This window comes from Culex pipiens, chromosome 3 (genome assembly GCF_016801865.2).
Source record: "Culex pipiens pallens isolate TS chromosome 3, TS_CPP_V2, whole genome shotgun sequence".
NCBI lineage: Eukaryota > Metazoa > Arthropoda > Insecta > Diptera > Culicidae > Culex > Culex pipiens.
In genome coordinates this window covers 27,302,911-27,317,864 of record NC_068939.1, presented here as the reverse complement: position 1 = coordinate 27,317,864, position 14,954 = coordinate 27,302,911, and the positions used below count along the sequence as shown (strand labels likewise).

The 14,954-nt window shown below is 39.4% G+C and overlaps 2 protein-coding genes across 3 annotated transcripts in view; both read left to right on the top strand.

The window, feature by feature from the left end:
• The window catches only part of LOC120425839 (uncharacterized), a 144,177-nt gene that overhangs the window by 106,491 nt on the left and 22,732 nt on the right, over positions 1 to 14,954 (top strand). The gene's annotated exons all lie outside the window — the stretch shown is intronic.
• LOC120417386 (uncharacterized) overlaps positions 12,863 to 14,954 on the top strand; it is a 74,419-nt gene continuing 72,327 nt past the window's right edge. Inside the window, exon 1 of the mRNA XM_039579405.2 lies at positions 12,863 to 13,506. The gene's annotated coding sequence lies outside the window, so the exon portion shown is untranslated. The remainder of the gene's footprint in view (positions 13,507 to 14,954) is intronic.

Below are 14,954 nucleotides of genomic sequence, written 5' to 3'. Positions count from 1 at the left end.
CAGAAATTAAAAAATCAAAAACATGAAAATACTTCTTGATTTGATTATCAGTAGTTTCCATGAAGAGTTTCGAAACTTTGGTCAACTGAGAGCATCATAATAGGGTAAATTGACTTGAAAAAATCATCAAAAACTTAAAGCTATTTAAAACCTGGCTATTTTTACTTAATTAAGACATAATCAAGCTCAATCCACCAATCTTTATGACCAATCCCCATCTTTCCCAAGCTCCTATCATCGACGAATCATAATTTTCCGAAAGCTTCCCAAGTAGAAAATTAAAAAAAAGCTTCCGAAACCCCCTCGGCTCATAAATTGCCACTTGCTTTCTTCGTCCAAACACTGCGCCTCGTGAACTGATGAGCCCCAGCAACCAGACAAGCATCAATAATTGAAATAACTATCGTGAGCTTTTGAATGAATGAAAAGCTTAGCAACATTAAACAAACACTGCGCAGAGCGCCATGTCGCCCCATCATAACGACTTTCATCGGTCAAAATTGCGATTCCAATTTTCAAATTTTTCTACCCATAAACGGGAAAATTTAAGTGAGGGGAGAGAAGAAAAAAAGTTTGGCAGTCGAATAAAACGGAAAAGATAAATATCTTGGTTCTAATTAATTAGATTTCACTTTTCTTTTCAACCCCACTCTCATCGTTTTTTCATCTTTCTCTTCTCACTTTTTTTTGTTATTTTCATTCACAGGTAAGAGTCCAATAAAGAAGACTTTCGATTTCTACCATTCAACCAAGGGGTGCGGTAAGTTTCACGTCTTGCGAAAAACTTCGATAATTTTGGCGCGCAATTGGCAGCAAATATTTGAAAATGAAAAAGTCTTGCGATTACACGCGGGCCGCGCACGCGCAAGTGATAGTGAAATCACGCTGTAATTACGGGTTTGATTACGACCAGTGCACACATCTCTGCCCACACATGACATGTGTGGTTGTTATTGTTTGCTATTGTTCTTTTTGTGTGTTTGTGTTTTTTTCGGTGTCAATTGAATAATGGACGCGTGGAATTTCGCGCGTGGTTTTACTTTTTTTCATTTAGCGATATCGAATGAAATCGAAATTGTAAGTTTGCGAGTTTGCGGAGTGCCATCCACACTGTTTTGAACACGTTTTCTATGTTTGGTTTGGCTAATGATGAGCGAAATATTTTGGTGGCGAAAATGTGTGTCACGAAAATGAAATGTTGAGAAACAGTTCTTTACCGCTGTATTATAAAGTTATCAACTTTTTTGGGTAAAATAAATACACTCAAACTCGATTTTCCAAAACCTCGATCATCCGAAATTTTGATTTTTTTAGTTCAATCCTAATCCAAATCTTAATCCTATTCCTAATCCTAATCATAATACTAATCCTTATCCTAATCATAATCCTAATCCTAATCCTAATCCTAATCTTAATCCTAATCCTAATCCTAATCCTAATCCTAATCCTAATCATAATCATAATCCTAATCCTAATCCAAAACCTCGATCATCCGAAATTTTGATTTTTTTAGTTCAATCCTAATCCTAATCCTAATCTAATCTAATCTAATAAAAAAAATCTAATTAAATCTAGTATAATCGAAAACAAGTGCAGCTAGTCTGAAGAAAGCATCATGCAAGAACTTGTGGTTACATTATGCCCCAAGTAACCCCGAAAATGTAACGTCATGATTTGAAATCCGGACACTTTGTACCATCTCAATTTTGTTGAAGCTGGCAAAAAATCATGTAACAAGTTGGAAATGTAAAAATACCATCAGGATGTAGTATCAACAGTCAGTTTTAAAAGAATGCATGCAAAACATGTCTTTAAAAAAATCATCAGAATTTTAAAATTAAAATGACTTGTTATGCTTCGAAACCAGGACACTGATAAAAGCTGATTCTAATTCCGGACACTCGATTTTGCTCATGAATCGCACAAATTTGGACTGATAGTGTTAACATCAAAACAATCGATATTTTATATAAAAATTTGCTAGAATTTAACGAAATCAAAACCATAAATTTCTTCTTTGTCTTCCCGAGGGCTTTTGTTAATTTGATTTTTGTTAACCACGGTGGATTTTCTTGAAATAATTCGAACTGTCAAAAATCCACCAAAGCATCTACCACATTGATCGCACAAAAATCTGTGGTAGAAAAGTATCCACCGGTAGATGCTTTGGTGGATTTTTGACAGTTCGAATTATTTCAAGAAAATCCACCGCGGTTAACCAAATCAAATTAACAAAAGCCCTCCGGTGTTTCGGACGCCTATGAAATATTTCAGTGAAATGTTTCACATTTTTGGTAAACTTATAATTTAATATAATTTAATTGTTTTGGCATTAACTACAGCGTTTAAACAAACTTTAAATAAAAGTTGATGTTAGCATTCATCAAATAACACAGTTTAGACATTTATTTTGCGAACTTATATCCAAATAATTGATAATAAAAGATGAGGTTTCCGGGTTCCGAAGCGTCCGGGAATTCGAATTATGACGTTATTGCAAAAATTGAAGCGGCCAGGCCTTCTGGGTTGCATTAACCGCAGTGACAAATTCTGTAATCGGATAACATTTCAAAGAATCAAGAGGGGAGGAAGGATGCGTAGACATACCGTAACATAGCTCAACAAAGTTATAATAAAAAAAACCCGAGCAGACGGAAATAACTTGGGAATAACATTGTTTGTTGTTTGAAAATACTAGGGCAATAAAATTTTATGTTATTTATAACAAGATTTGTTATTCGTCGTCATTATTAATTTTTTTTTTTGTTATTGGATTGTTATTGTAATAACAGACTACACTGAAATAAAAAAAAAGTACCAAATTCCTAAATTCTAAGAATTTTGCCTCCTTTCCTTATCAAGTTATCCAAAAAACCCGATTACTAAATTAGAAAAGGAGCCAAAATTCCTAGAATTTAGGAATTTGGTACTTTTTTTTATTTCAGTGTAATAACATTTTTAGTTATTCTTTGAACAAATCTTTGTTATTAATTTTTGTTATTTTGACAACTAATCCGATCATCCCAATAACAGTTGGAAGTATTCTTCCATAAATAAATGTTATTCCAAAGTTGTGTTGGCTCTCAACCAATATCAGACCAATAACAAATTTTGTGATGATAACATAAACTATTATTAAAGCCTTATGCAATAATGGATTTTTCAAGAAGATTCCATAACACTTTCTGTTATTTTAACAGTATTTGTTATTGAAATGGCTTGAATTTTGTTATTACCGTCTGCCCGGGAAAGAACACATTGTGGTGCCTCTTTTCACCACTTTTCACAAACCTTTTTTCACCGTCAGATCCCATCGTACAATTTTCAATGTCTCTATAAATCTTCCAAATTCACTACGTGACTAATCGCTCGTAAATATTTCTGTCTCCATTATTTTTAAGGTGGAATTTAAATTGCCCCTGGATGTTTCCGTACCAAACGAAACAGTATTCGGAACTAATACTAATGAAACTGACAACATTAATTGCTCTTTTTGGCCATACAAACGCATTGATAGATCATTGTTTCCAACAAAAAAGGTCCCCATTATGAATGGTTGTCATTCCAGTTGACCCCGTCCCAAAATAACAAAACACTAATTTCACTCTTGATACGCCCTTTTGTTTCATTTTGATACGCCCTTTTGCTGCTGCGATGGAAATCGAAACCTGCCTCTTCGATCGTGAGATAAGCGCCACGGGGCCAATTTGTCATACGCGGTGACATTTTGTTTCTGTTTTTTTTGTGGCTCGCTGACATTTTTTCACCGCCAGGTGAAATTTGGTCATCTGGTCACGTTTATTTACATAAGCGATTCCAGTTCGAACAATGACCGGCCGCGTTCTTCTTTCAGACGTCATATTTGTTGTTTTTTTTTGCCGTGCACATGCAAATTGGACCCTGCCATCTTTGCGGTCAGATTGAGTTACCCAAACCGGGGGGCGAACAATAAGACGTTTGAATAGATCTTTGAATAAAGCTGAACAACACGTGCCGCACACGTTGCATTGTCATTTGTGTCCTAAATTCCAGCGTGTGCGCGCGCATTGTTTACATTTGTGCGCTATGGTCAGCGTTTGACAGTTGGAAGATTGCCAAACAAAGCAGGCGCTGTCATCGCCCCTTTAGTCTGCAGAGCGTCCAAGTAACCTACTAAGTTGTGTTTCTTGTGCTCTCCTCCTTGCGTGGCTATTTCTTCACAAAACGCGGAGCACAACAACATTGGATTCGCTCCAAATTTGCAGATCGCGTGACGTCGTTATGTTTTTGTTTTTAAGGTTCCACAAACCGAAAGTGTGAAGGATGGACCTGAAATTCGAGACTTTCTCTCGTTGACCCGACTTTGCCGATCTTACTAAATTATGGTTTATCAAATTTGTTTCGCCACACAGCGCAAAGCCTCGACAAGTTTCAAGGCTTTTTGACTGCGAGATTTGTTACGGCAGGTTGCACCGAACCTCTGGGTACAGGGTCACTGGGTCTCGAGGGAGACCAACAAGTGATTGTTAGTGAACGTTGTAATTTGAATCACTTTCTTTGATTTTGCCTATCAAATCGTCGCCGTCGTGCTTACTTGTCGTACGTGCATTTTGGGCCAAATTGAGTTAAGAACGCCCTTTTTGTGCAGCTCACAATGCCTCACCTTTTGACCTTCACAGATCCCCAAAATTCGATTTCCATCTTGAGATATTCAAAAAAACCGAAAAAACTCCGTTGTCACTTTACATATGGAAGAAGTTTCAATCTCGTCGTGCTATCTTGTTTCTCCCTGAAAATTGATGGAAGTGCGACAACTGTCCAAAGGGATTTCAGGTCAGAACGCGTTTGACGCACGTACAAGTTGATTACCGTAAACATTTGTAATTATAACTCGGGACTCCGGTAACCAACTTCAACCAAACATTGGGACAATGCACAGAATGGTCAGCCAAACAAAACGTGTTTGTTATTGTTTACATTGCGTGTTCTAGTTTTTCTTTATTCAAGGTCAAACATTGAAACATGTTTTTTTCGGAACGTCGAAATGGCGGGTGCGACAAGATAGCACGACGACGTCGAAATGTCAATCTGTCATAGTCTTATGCTTTCTTTATCAAATCAGTTACCAATAGTGAAATGTATTGGTGAAGTATAAACGACACAGCGTATTCGAAAACTGGAAGAATAACGAGCGGTTAGGTTGCATGAAACGTCAAAAAGGCTGTCAAAAAGTGTCATGATATCCGCATTTTATGTCAGAGATGTTTGTGTGGGTGCACTTTGTTGCATCGTTTCACTGGTGTTAACGACTTCAAAGTTCATAACAAATCATAACTCACTAAATGGGTGCTAATTCGATTGTATTCCAACGCGCTTTGCATTTCTAATGTGCCCTACGAGAGCCATAACGCCCTAATTGCACCCAAAAGTCAAACAAACAAACAAAACTTAATACCCAACACGTTTCATTTCACATAATGTCGTGAAACGGTGCAAAAGTGCCATTGTTTGACACTTTGTTAACCCCAACTTGTCTCGTGTACTCTTCACGAGTAACTCACGCGTAATGGCTTAATTCTTCATAAAAGTTAAGCCTCCAAATCTCCGAGCCCGCAAAGGTCGTTTATTGTCCGAAACGACTTGAACGGGGCACAGAGTTCATGAATAAAACATCTGCCCGGGGGTCTCCTCGGCGGCCACTGGCTGAGCGGTGGTTTACTTGCGGAACCTTGTCCGTTATCCGCTGCTGCTGCTGCTGTGGTTGGCCACTCTAAGCGATACACGATAAGACGAGGCCAAGCCGCGCAATTTGCGCGGAGAATCGCAACAAGATCTAGAATTGGAATTGCCAGATTTTGCGCATCTCTGACTCGCGTAAGGGCAGGCAAGCGTGGTAGTAGGCCGCGTTTTGTTCAAATTTTGCGCGCGAGAAAGTGGACCCACTGAATGTTGTAGTAGGCTGCGGTTGGCGACTTTTCCGAGTCGACCCGGTAGCCCTAATTGTGGTTTACGGTCATATTTACTCGCTTGCTACGATCGGAACATGTGTCGTCGTGAAATTGTTTATGGTTATTACAACTGGGACATGACTACCGTAATGGATGTGGTTGATATTATCGGTTCGCAGTTGAAAATTAAAAAGACCACCAAAGTGGCACACCAAAGTTTACATGCATTTCAAGCAAACACACAACCAAACCAAACTTTGACATACAGTTAAACCTCGTATAAGAGCGCCTCGTATATGCAACTTTGCATATACGAGTCATTCCACCTGATTCGGTTTTGTCGCAAGAGTTGCATATGCGAGGTACAGGGCTTATGGGATTTTGGCTATATGGGAGACATGGGCTATATTTTTATAAAAAATCAACTAAACTATACAAATTTATAGTGTTTTGGAATCATTATGAAGTCAGCTATACAGCTACACCAAATTTACATGGTTTACGATGTTCTAGATCTTCCGAAACTTCGTCAAGTTAAGGTCTATGTGTTCAACGCCGTACAAGTATGAGTTAGGCGATTTGACTGTGGTTTTTGACCACAGATCATATCCGGATAGCCTCAGGGAGGTTCAGGGACTAGTCTACCGATATGTGGAAATGTTCTGGGTCTTCTGTGGAGTCCCGGGAGCTACGCCTGAAGGGTCTACCGCCGTAACAAGGCAGAGGTCGATGGTTTTTGACCTCAGATCATATCCAGATAGCCTGAGGGAGGTTCAGGGACTAGTCTACCGATATGTGGAAATGTTCTGGGTCTTCTGTGGAGTCCCGAGAGCTACGCCTGAAGGGTCTACCGCCGTAACAAGGCAGAGGTCGATGGTTTTTGGCCTTAGATTATATCCAGATAGACTCAGGGAGGTTCAGGGACTAGTCTACCGATATGTAGAGATGTTCTGGGTCTTCTATAGAGTCCCGGGAGTTACGACCGATGGGTCTACCGCCGTAACAAAGCAGAGGTCGATGGTTTTGGACCTTAGATAATATCCAGATAGCCTCAGGGAGGTTCAGGGACTAGTCTACCGATATGTGGTGATGTTCTGGGTCTTCTGTAGAGTCCCGGGAGCTACGTCCGATGGGTCTACCGACGTAACACGGCAGATGTCTGTGGTTTTTGACCTCACATCATATTCGGATAGCCTCAGGGAGGTTCAGGGACTAGTCTACCGATATGTGGTGATGTTTTGGGTCTCCTGTAGAGTCCCGGGAGTTACGGCCGATGGGTCTACCACCGTAACAAGATAGAGGTCAGATCATATTCAGATAGCATCAGGGTGGTTCAGGGACTAGTCTACCGATGTGTGGTAATATTCTGGGTCTTCTGTAGAGTCCCGGAGGTAACGGTCAATGGGTCTACAACCGTAACTAGTCTAACGATATGTGGTGATGTTCTGGGTGTTTTGTAAGATTTCGGGAGCTACGGCCGTTGGGTCTACCACCGTAACAAGATAGAGGTCGGAGGTTTTTGACCTCAGATCATATCCGGATAGCCTCAGGGAGGTTATAGGGCTAGTCTACCGATGTGATAGGTCTTTTGTAAGATCTTGGGAGTTACGGCCGATGGGTCTACCGCCGTAACAAGATATAGGTCGGTGGTTTTTGATCTCAGATCATATCCGAATAGCCTCAGGGCCGTTACTTCCGGGACTCTACAGAAGACCCAAAAGATCATAACACATCGGTAGACTAGTCCCTGAACCGTCCTGAGGCTATCCGGATATGATCTGAGGTCAAAAACCTCCGACCTCTATCTTGTTACGGTGGTAGACCCAACGGCCGTAGCTCCCGAAATCTTACAAAACATCCGGATAATCCAGTGACCTCTGCCTTATTTCGGTGGTAGACCCATTGACGGTAATCCCGGGACTCTACAGAAGACCCAGAACATCACAACACATCGGTAGACTAGTCCCTGAACCTTCCTGAGGCTATCCGGATATGATCTGAGGTCAAAATCCACCGACCTCTGCCTTGTTACGGCGGTAGACCCATTGACCGTAGCTCCCGGGACTTTACAGAAGACCCAGCACATTACCAGAAATCGGTAGACTAGTCCCTTAACCTCCTTGAGGCTATCCGGATATGAACTGAGGTCGAAAACCTCCGACCTCTATCTTGTTGCGGTGGTAGAGCCATCGGCCGTTACTCTTGGGACTCTACAGAAGACTCAAAAAATGACCACACATCGGTAGACTAGTCCCTGAACCACCCTGAGGCTATCCGAATATGATCTGAGGTCAAAAACTTCTGACCTGTATCTTGTTACGGTGGTAGACCCATCGGCCGTAACTCCCGGGACTCTACAGGAGACCCAGAACATCACCACATATCGGTAGACTAGTCCCTGAACCTCCCTGAGGCTATCCGGATATTATCTGAGGTCAAAAACCACCGACCACTGCCGTGTTACGTCAGTAGACCCATCGGACGTAGCTCCCGGGACTCTACAGAAGACCCAGAACATCACCACATATCGGTAGACTAGTCCCTGAACCTCCCTGAGGCTATCTGGATATGATCTAAGGTCAAAAACCATCGACCTCTGCCGTGTTACGGCGGTAGACCCTTCAGGCGTAGCTCCCGGGACTCCACAGAAGACCCAGAACATCACCACATACCGGTAGATTAGTCCCTGAACCTCCCTGAGGCTATCCGGATATGATCTGAGGTCAAAAACCACCGACCTCTGCCGTGTTACGGCGGTAGACCCATCGGACGTACCTTCAGGGACTCTACAGAAGACCCAGAACATCACCACATATCGGTAGACTAGTCCCTGAACCTCCCTGAGGTTATCCGGATATGACCTGTGGTCAAAAACCACAGTCAAATCGCCTACCTAATACTTGTACGGCGTTGAACACATAGGCCTTAACTTGACGAAGTTTCGGATGACCTAGAACATCGTTAACCATGTAAATTTGGTGTAGCTGTAAAGCTGACTTCATAACGATTCCAAAACACTATAAATTTGTATAGTTTAGTTGATTTTTTATAAAAATATAGCCCATGTCTCCCATATAGCCAAAATCCCATAAGCCCTGTACCTCGCATATGCGTGCTTCGCATAAGAAACCCCCATATGAGGTGCATATGCGAGGTTTAACTGTATTTGTTCGGGTTCGTCGCCTGGCACGATTGAAATCTATTGTTGCGCGCACCATTTGACGGTTGCGCAATCGAGCGTGTGATATCAACAAAGGCCACGATTTTCGACAAACTTTGTTTTCTTCTTCTACTTCTTCTTGCTGCTTTGTCCAATCGGTCGTTGTGTCACACACAGAGTTGACCGCAGCAGCTCTGGGTGGTGGCAGTTCCCGCCCAACTCTAATCAACCCTGTCGCGGTCGAGATAATGACCCTCCACTGTTTTGGCTGGGTACGGTAGCCGGATTGATTACCAAGTTTTTTTTCTGTGGATTTGCCTTAATTACGCAGGTTTAAATGGTCGATGCAATTTTTTGCTTGTCTAGCTTGATGAAATTGCTTGATGGGAAGTGATTAATTACCTTGGGAGTGTAACAAGGGTTATCGACGATTTTTTTAGCCATACTTAACTTAAAGGTGTCGTAAATGACTGTTACGAAATTCTATGAAACCCTTGCTGAACAGCTTCGGTCAATCTCAAATCCAAACAGATAGGTTTGTAATTAATTTGAACCTTACAATATAAAAAATCGCATCGCATCGAAAATTTAAGTTGTATTTTTTCTTTTTTCAAATATTGATTTGAATCCAAGGTATTCAAGATATTTTTTCAAAAAAAACTTTTCAGAAAATAAAAATACGCGAAAAAAATCCCGTTTTTTGTTTCACTTTTTCAATCAAAAGTAAAATTCCCAAAATAAGAGTTTTTTTTTATTTTAGATTAAATCTAATACCAGAGATTTAATTTTTTGAAAAGGTGATGATTTTTGGGAAATATCAACATAACAAATGGACATTCAAAATATTTTATGATTTTATGTTATTGGCTTTTTCAGGTTAAAATTATTTTTTTCAGGCTAAAATAAAAAAATAGGTGCATTGTTTACCATTTGACCCATTGAGGGCTAAACCTTCAAAAAAAATCTAATAATGGAATTTTGATCACTGTACAAAAATTATAGGCTGGTTTAAAAAAAATAATTTTGAGATTATTTCCTTCATTTTTCCTTTTTGATTTTTTAGGACACCCGGTTGCATAGATATAATCTCTCAAAGTTTAAAATTCTTTAAGAAATAGTTTTTTTTTCAGTGCATCTAATTTTCAACTGATATCACAAACACTATTGATTCGATTCGCAATGCTAAAAAATGAAACTTTTTTTTTGCTCTTTCAATAGAAATAATTTTAATACTATCAACAAGCCTAACATTTAAAAACGTCCAAATTAACTGTTTAAGCCATTTAGTTATGTTTCGCTTGATTTATTTTTTTTTCAGTTTGCCAACGACATTCCAAAAGTTTAATTTTTAAACATTGAAAAACGATTGAATGGTGATTTTAAAAACTATGAAAAATAACACGGAAAAAAAAATTTCCCATAAAATAACTTGAAGATGTTTTATCTCACCAACCAACAAATTCAACAGATTGAAATTATCACTTCATGCAGTAATTTTGAAATATCAATAATTGAACGTTTTCAGAAAAAATGGACCTTCAAAATGTAAAATAGATGTTAACTCATTTTAGATTGCAAATTTCGTATTTTAAAACAAATATTTTTTTCAAGAAATCTTTTTCCTGTAGGGTAGGGTAGTCATCAATGAGACACTTTTGGTTTTCAACTTTCAACGATTTTTCTATTTTTTTCATCAGCATGTTTTAATGAACTTTTTGCTGTATTTTCTTTCTTTTAGTGTGTTCTAGCATTGACCAAATATGAGATCGATCCGACATCTACAGCCAGAGTTATTCAACTGTCTCATTGTAGACGCACATGTCAGGAACAATGAGACAGCTGGGGAACAACGAGACACTCTACGAAAATCAATACTTTTTCTAATAAAACATCATATTTTTGTATTGTTCCATTGCAGGTGCCTTGCCTTGAATATTTTAAAGCAATTTTGCCAACTTGAAACTTTAATTAACAAAAGTTATACTAAAAAGTATTTAAATTTAATAAAATCCATTTATTTAAACCAAATAACTTTATATGTTTGGTAAAATGAAGTTAAAACTCATAAATTTGCAAAAAATCTCTTTCAATTCATGTTTTGAAAGATTTACATGGATTTTGAAATGTTAAAACCTAGTTTCACAACCAAATTTCAAAAAAAATACTTTTAGATTTTAATTTCAATGCTAATTCTATTTTTCGAATCATAACCTTTTCAACAATTTGTGTACTCGAAGAGAATTGTTGAAAAATGGTAAAATTTCACGGTTGAACCTCCCAAGACTCGATTATCCGAAGGCTTTGGACACAAAACTCGAATTTTATGTTATAAGTAAGAAATTAAAAGCGAAAATAATTTTTTGTTCATGATGCGAATATCCGAGGTCCCATACAAACCTTTGAATAATCAAACTTCGGATAATCGGGTCTGCACTGTACTCCCAAAAGTCATAAAAACAAATCGCCCCCTTCCCAAAGCCTACTCCTCCTTAGTGGGTGGCGATGATCGCCAACTACCCGTTGGTTCCGGTTTTGTTTTGTGGATTTATGGCCTCACGACGACCGGCGAGCCCGCAGCTGATTATGCAAATTTCGCCGGGGCGCATCACGCGCAAGAGAAGATGCATCCAAACGAAGCGCTCCGCAACAAATTGACTACTTTTTATGGCCGAAATCAGGAAAAAGTCGGGCTTTTTTTCAAGAGTGCACGCGCGCTCACGTCAAAAGCGAAAGTGACATGCGCGAAGGTTGCTTGGATGACGGTGGTTTGGCGAAAATGTCAATGTTGCAGTATCCGTTACAAGTGGGGTGGAAAGAAACATAAATCAGCTTGGGGGGACAGAGTTTGCAAATTGTGATCGGCGCTATGCATTTTTAATGAAATTCGGAGCTTTCGATCTTTGCGGTCGTCGGATTAGTAACGAAAATGTCAAGTGTTTTTAGATAATAATAGAAAATATTTGTATTTATCAAACGAGCAAATTCAGACATGAAGTCTTGATTAAACTCTCGGTTGAGTTTTCAAAAAGGCGTAAAAGCCACCGTGACCTCCGAAACAAATATTCGGTTTTCTTCAAATTGTAACAAAATTTCATTAACTTTTAGTTCGGGGCACATAAATAAACAATTTAAAGCATTTTTGAATATGTTTTTTCGTGAGAAAGTCGAATACCGAAGCAAAAAATGCTTTGCTTACCGTTGGCTCTTACGTCTTTTTGAAAACTAATCCGAGAACTGTTTCTTTTCCTCAAGAAAAAGACTTAAGTTTCAATTATTATCTCGTCACCTTAACCACGTCTGCTCGCATTCCTTTCGTGCATTTTTGCTCGTTAATCGTTTTTCCAACAATATCCAATAAAATCGAAACCATTCCGACAACAACAAAAAAACAATCGTAAAATCGCAAACAACTTTGCCAAAACTTCAAACCATGCTTTCCCCACTTGTGAGCGCAGCCAGCTCGCGCTCTCCACCAGTGCTGCATTTTGCAACAAAAAATTCCTCACATCGCGATCGAATTGACTGCTCGAATCGAGCAGCTTCGCTGCGAACGTCGCGATCAAAACAAAAACGGCCAGAGAGAGTGCGAGCGATCGACGATGCTCGCTCACGTGAGCGAACAAACTTGCCTCGCGAACTCGTCGAGTGAGAGTCTCTCGCTCTTTCTTCAAGATCTCTCGCCGTCTTGGCGCGGTGTCCTCACACGGTGGCGGTCGCGATGGTTCACTGGTTCCGAGGTTCGCGCGGCCGCCTCAGTATAGTTCCAGAACCTGCGCCAGGTGGCACGCGTTTTCTCGACGTTCCTCGCGCGTTGTTCAGGGTGAAAACCTTTTTGACATCGGCGGACTGCATTCGGTAGCGATTGTGTGTAGGAGGTCGTTGCGTGCGAAGATCGCTTGGGATCAGCATGGGATGGGATCACCCAAGGTGGAACAACCCTGCGATCGTGAGGTGTTCAGTGAGCTAATCGCGGTGCACTATCGCTGTGGGAAGATCGCGTACGTACGTGTGTGTTTGACGAGTTATGACGATCTCGTGCGAGCTGTTGACTAACCAGTGTGTGTGCGAGGAAGCTGCAGGATCAGTGAACCGTAAAGAATTTCCATCGGCGAAAAACGAACGCCACAATGCAGCAGCGGCAATGGTTACGCCAAAACGGCGATCGCTGGCGTGACTTGGAGCAGCAAAAAGGAAGAAAAATTGTCTCATGAAAGTGAAATTTCGCACGTCTGCTTGGGCTGCTGAGTTATTGCACCAAATTATGCGATGTGATGCACTGAGAAAAAAACAACAAAACAAAGAAGTGCAAAAATGTGTAATAATTTTAAGTGAAACAAGTTCAGCGTGTACTATGTAACTAAGCAAAAGGAGCAGAAGTCGACGATTGTGCAATAGTTTGAGCCAAAAAGATATATCAAGGTGGTTTCGAAGGAAGAGAAAGCAAAGGGAATGAATTTTGGTGGTGAAAAGATGTGGCCCCCAAAAACTGGCTTTAGGCGTGAAGGACTGGCCGGTAATGACACCATCAGTTGCACGCACACTCACTCAAGTCGCGTGAAAGGATTAAATTGGAATTGTGCACGGCAGAGTGTGATTTCGCAGCGTTCGATTGAGGAATGTGAAGCAGTTCGACAAGGTCGAGACGAAATTAAGCTGGCTGGGAAATAATTGGGCGAAAAGTTGCACGCGAGTTGTGCGCCTGCGCTTCGAGTGTGACAAATTTGAAGGAGGCGGTTGCAATGGGTGATGCAATTGAGTTGGAAAATGAAACTACCTTATAGCTTAGTGATTGGTAAGAAGTGCTTTGAAAATTGAATCATTTTTATTTTATTTTATGAAGCACTATTAAGCAAACTGTTCAAAAATGATGTGAATTTTTTTTTAATTTCAAGCCAATTCGATTCATTTGTATGACGATTGATTTAATTACGAATGCTTAACGTTAATAAACAAACTAACGAATGTAATGTGTTACTCTCATATATATTTGTGTATTTTGACATTTTATAAAACTTAAAAAAATCAATACTCTTAAAGAAAATAGACAGACAATGTTGTCCCTTAAAAATCATACTTAACTTTGTATTTTTTTTATTGCTTGGTTGTACGATAATTCATTATTTAAATATTTATGATAATATTTTTTACATTTTTTTAATTTTTTTGAAAATTATTGGTAAAATACTACCTTATTGTCCCATCACTGAGAAACAACATCAATTGCCTTTTTCAGTTGTAAGAATTGTCTGGATGAACCTTTTCCATATTTTGCATTATATTGAAATGATTTTTTTTTATTTGAAAATCTGAATTGACTAGGATGGTGACATTGAGCCAAAGTATTTAGTTTTTATTCAGATTTTACAATATCTCGTGAATTAATCCTATTTTAAAGGTACATTTTGAAGAAAACCCTCACCAAGAATTAAATATATTTAAAAAAAACGTTTCTAATTTCTGTTGAAATTCAGGTGAAAATAAACAGTTTGAATTTTCTCGGCAGCAATTTTTGAATTTTAGAAAAAAATGCCTAGAAATTGGTATTAAACTATCAAAGGTATTGAAGCATGATGTAAAGGCTTTATGAATATTGGATTGGAATTAGAAATAAAATAAGGCTAGCACAAATTTTATTTTAAGTTTTTGTCCTTCGGCCCTGGGCCAGGTCGAGTAGTTGGAAGGGTAAAAATAAACTAAACAACACATTTCATGCCAAATTTTCTTTTTTTCGGTTGTACTACTGTGAAAAGAATTGAAAATATCAATAAATCCATGCCAAAAAAAATATATAAGGATGCACGTGGTGGCATTTTTCGAGACGAGATTTGTCTGACCACGCCTTCCGTCGGACGGGGAAGTAAATGTTG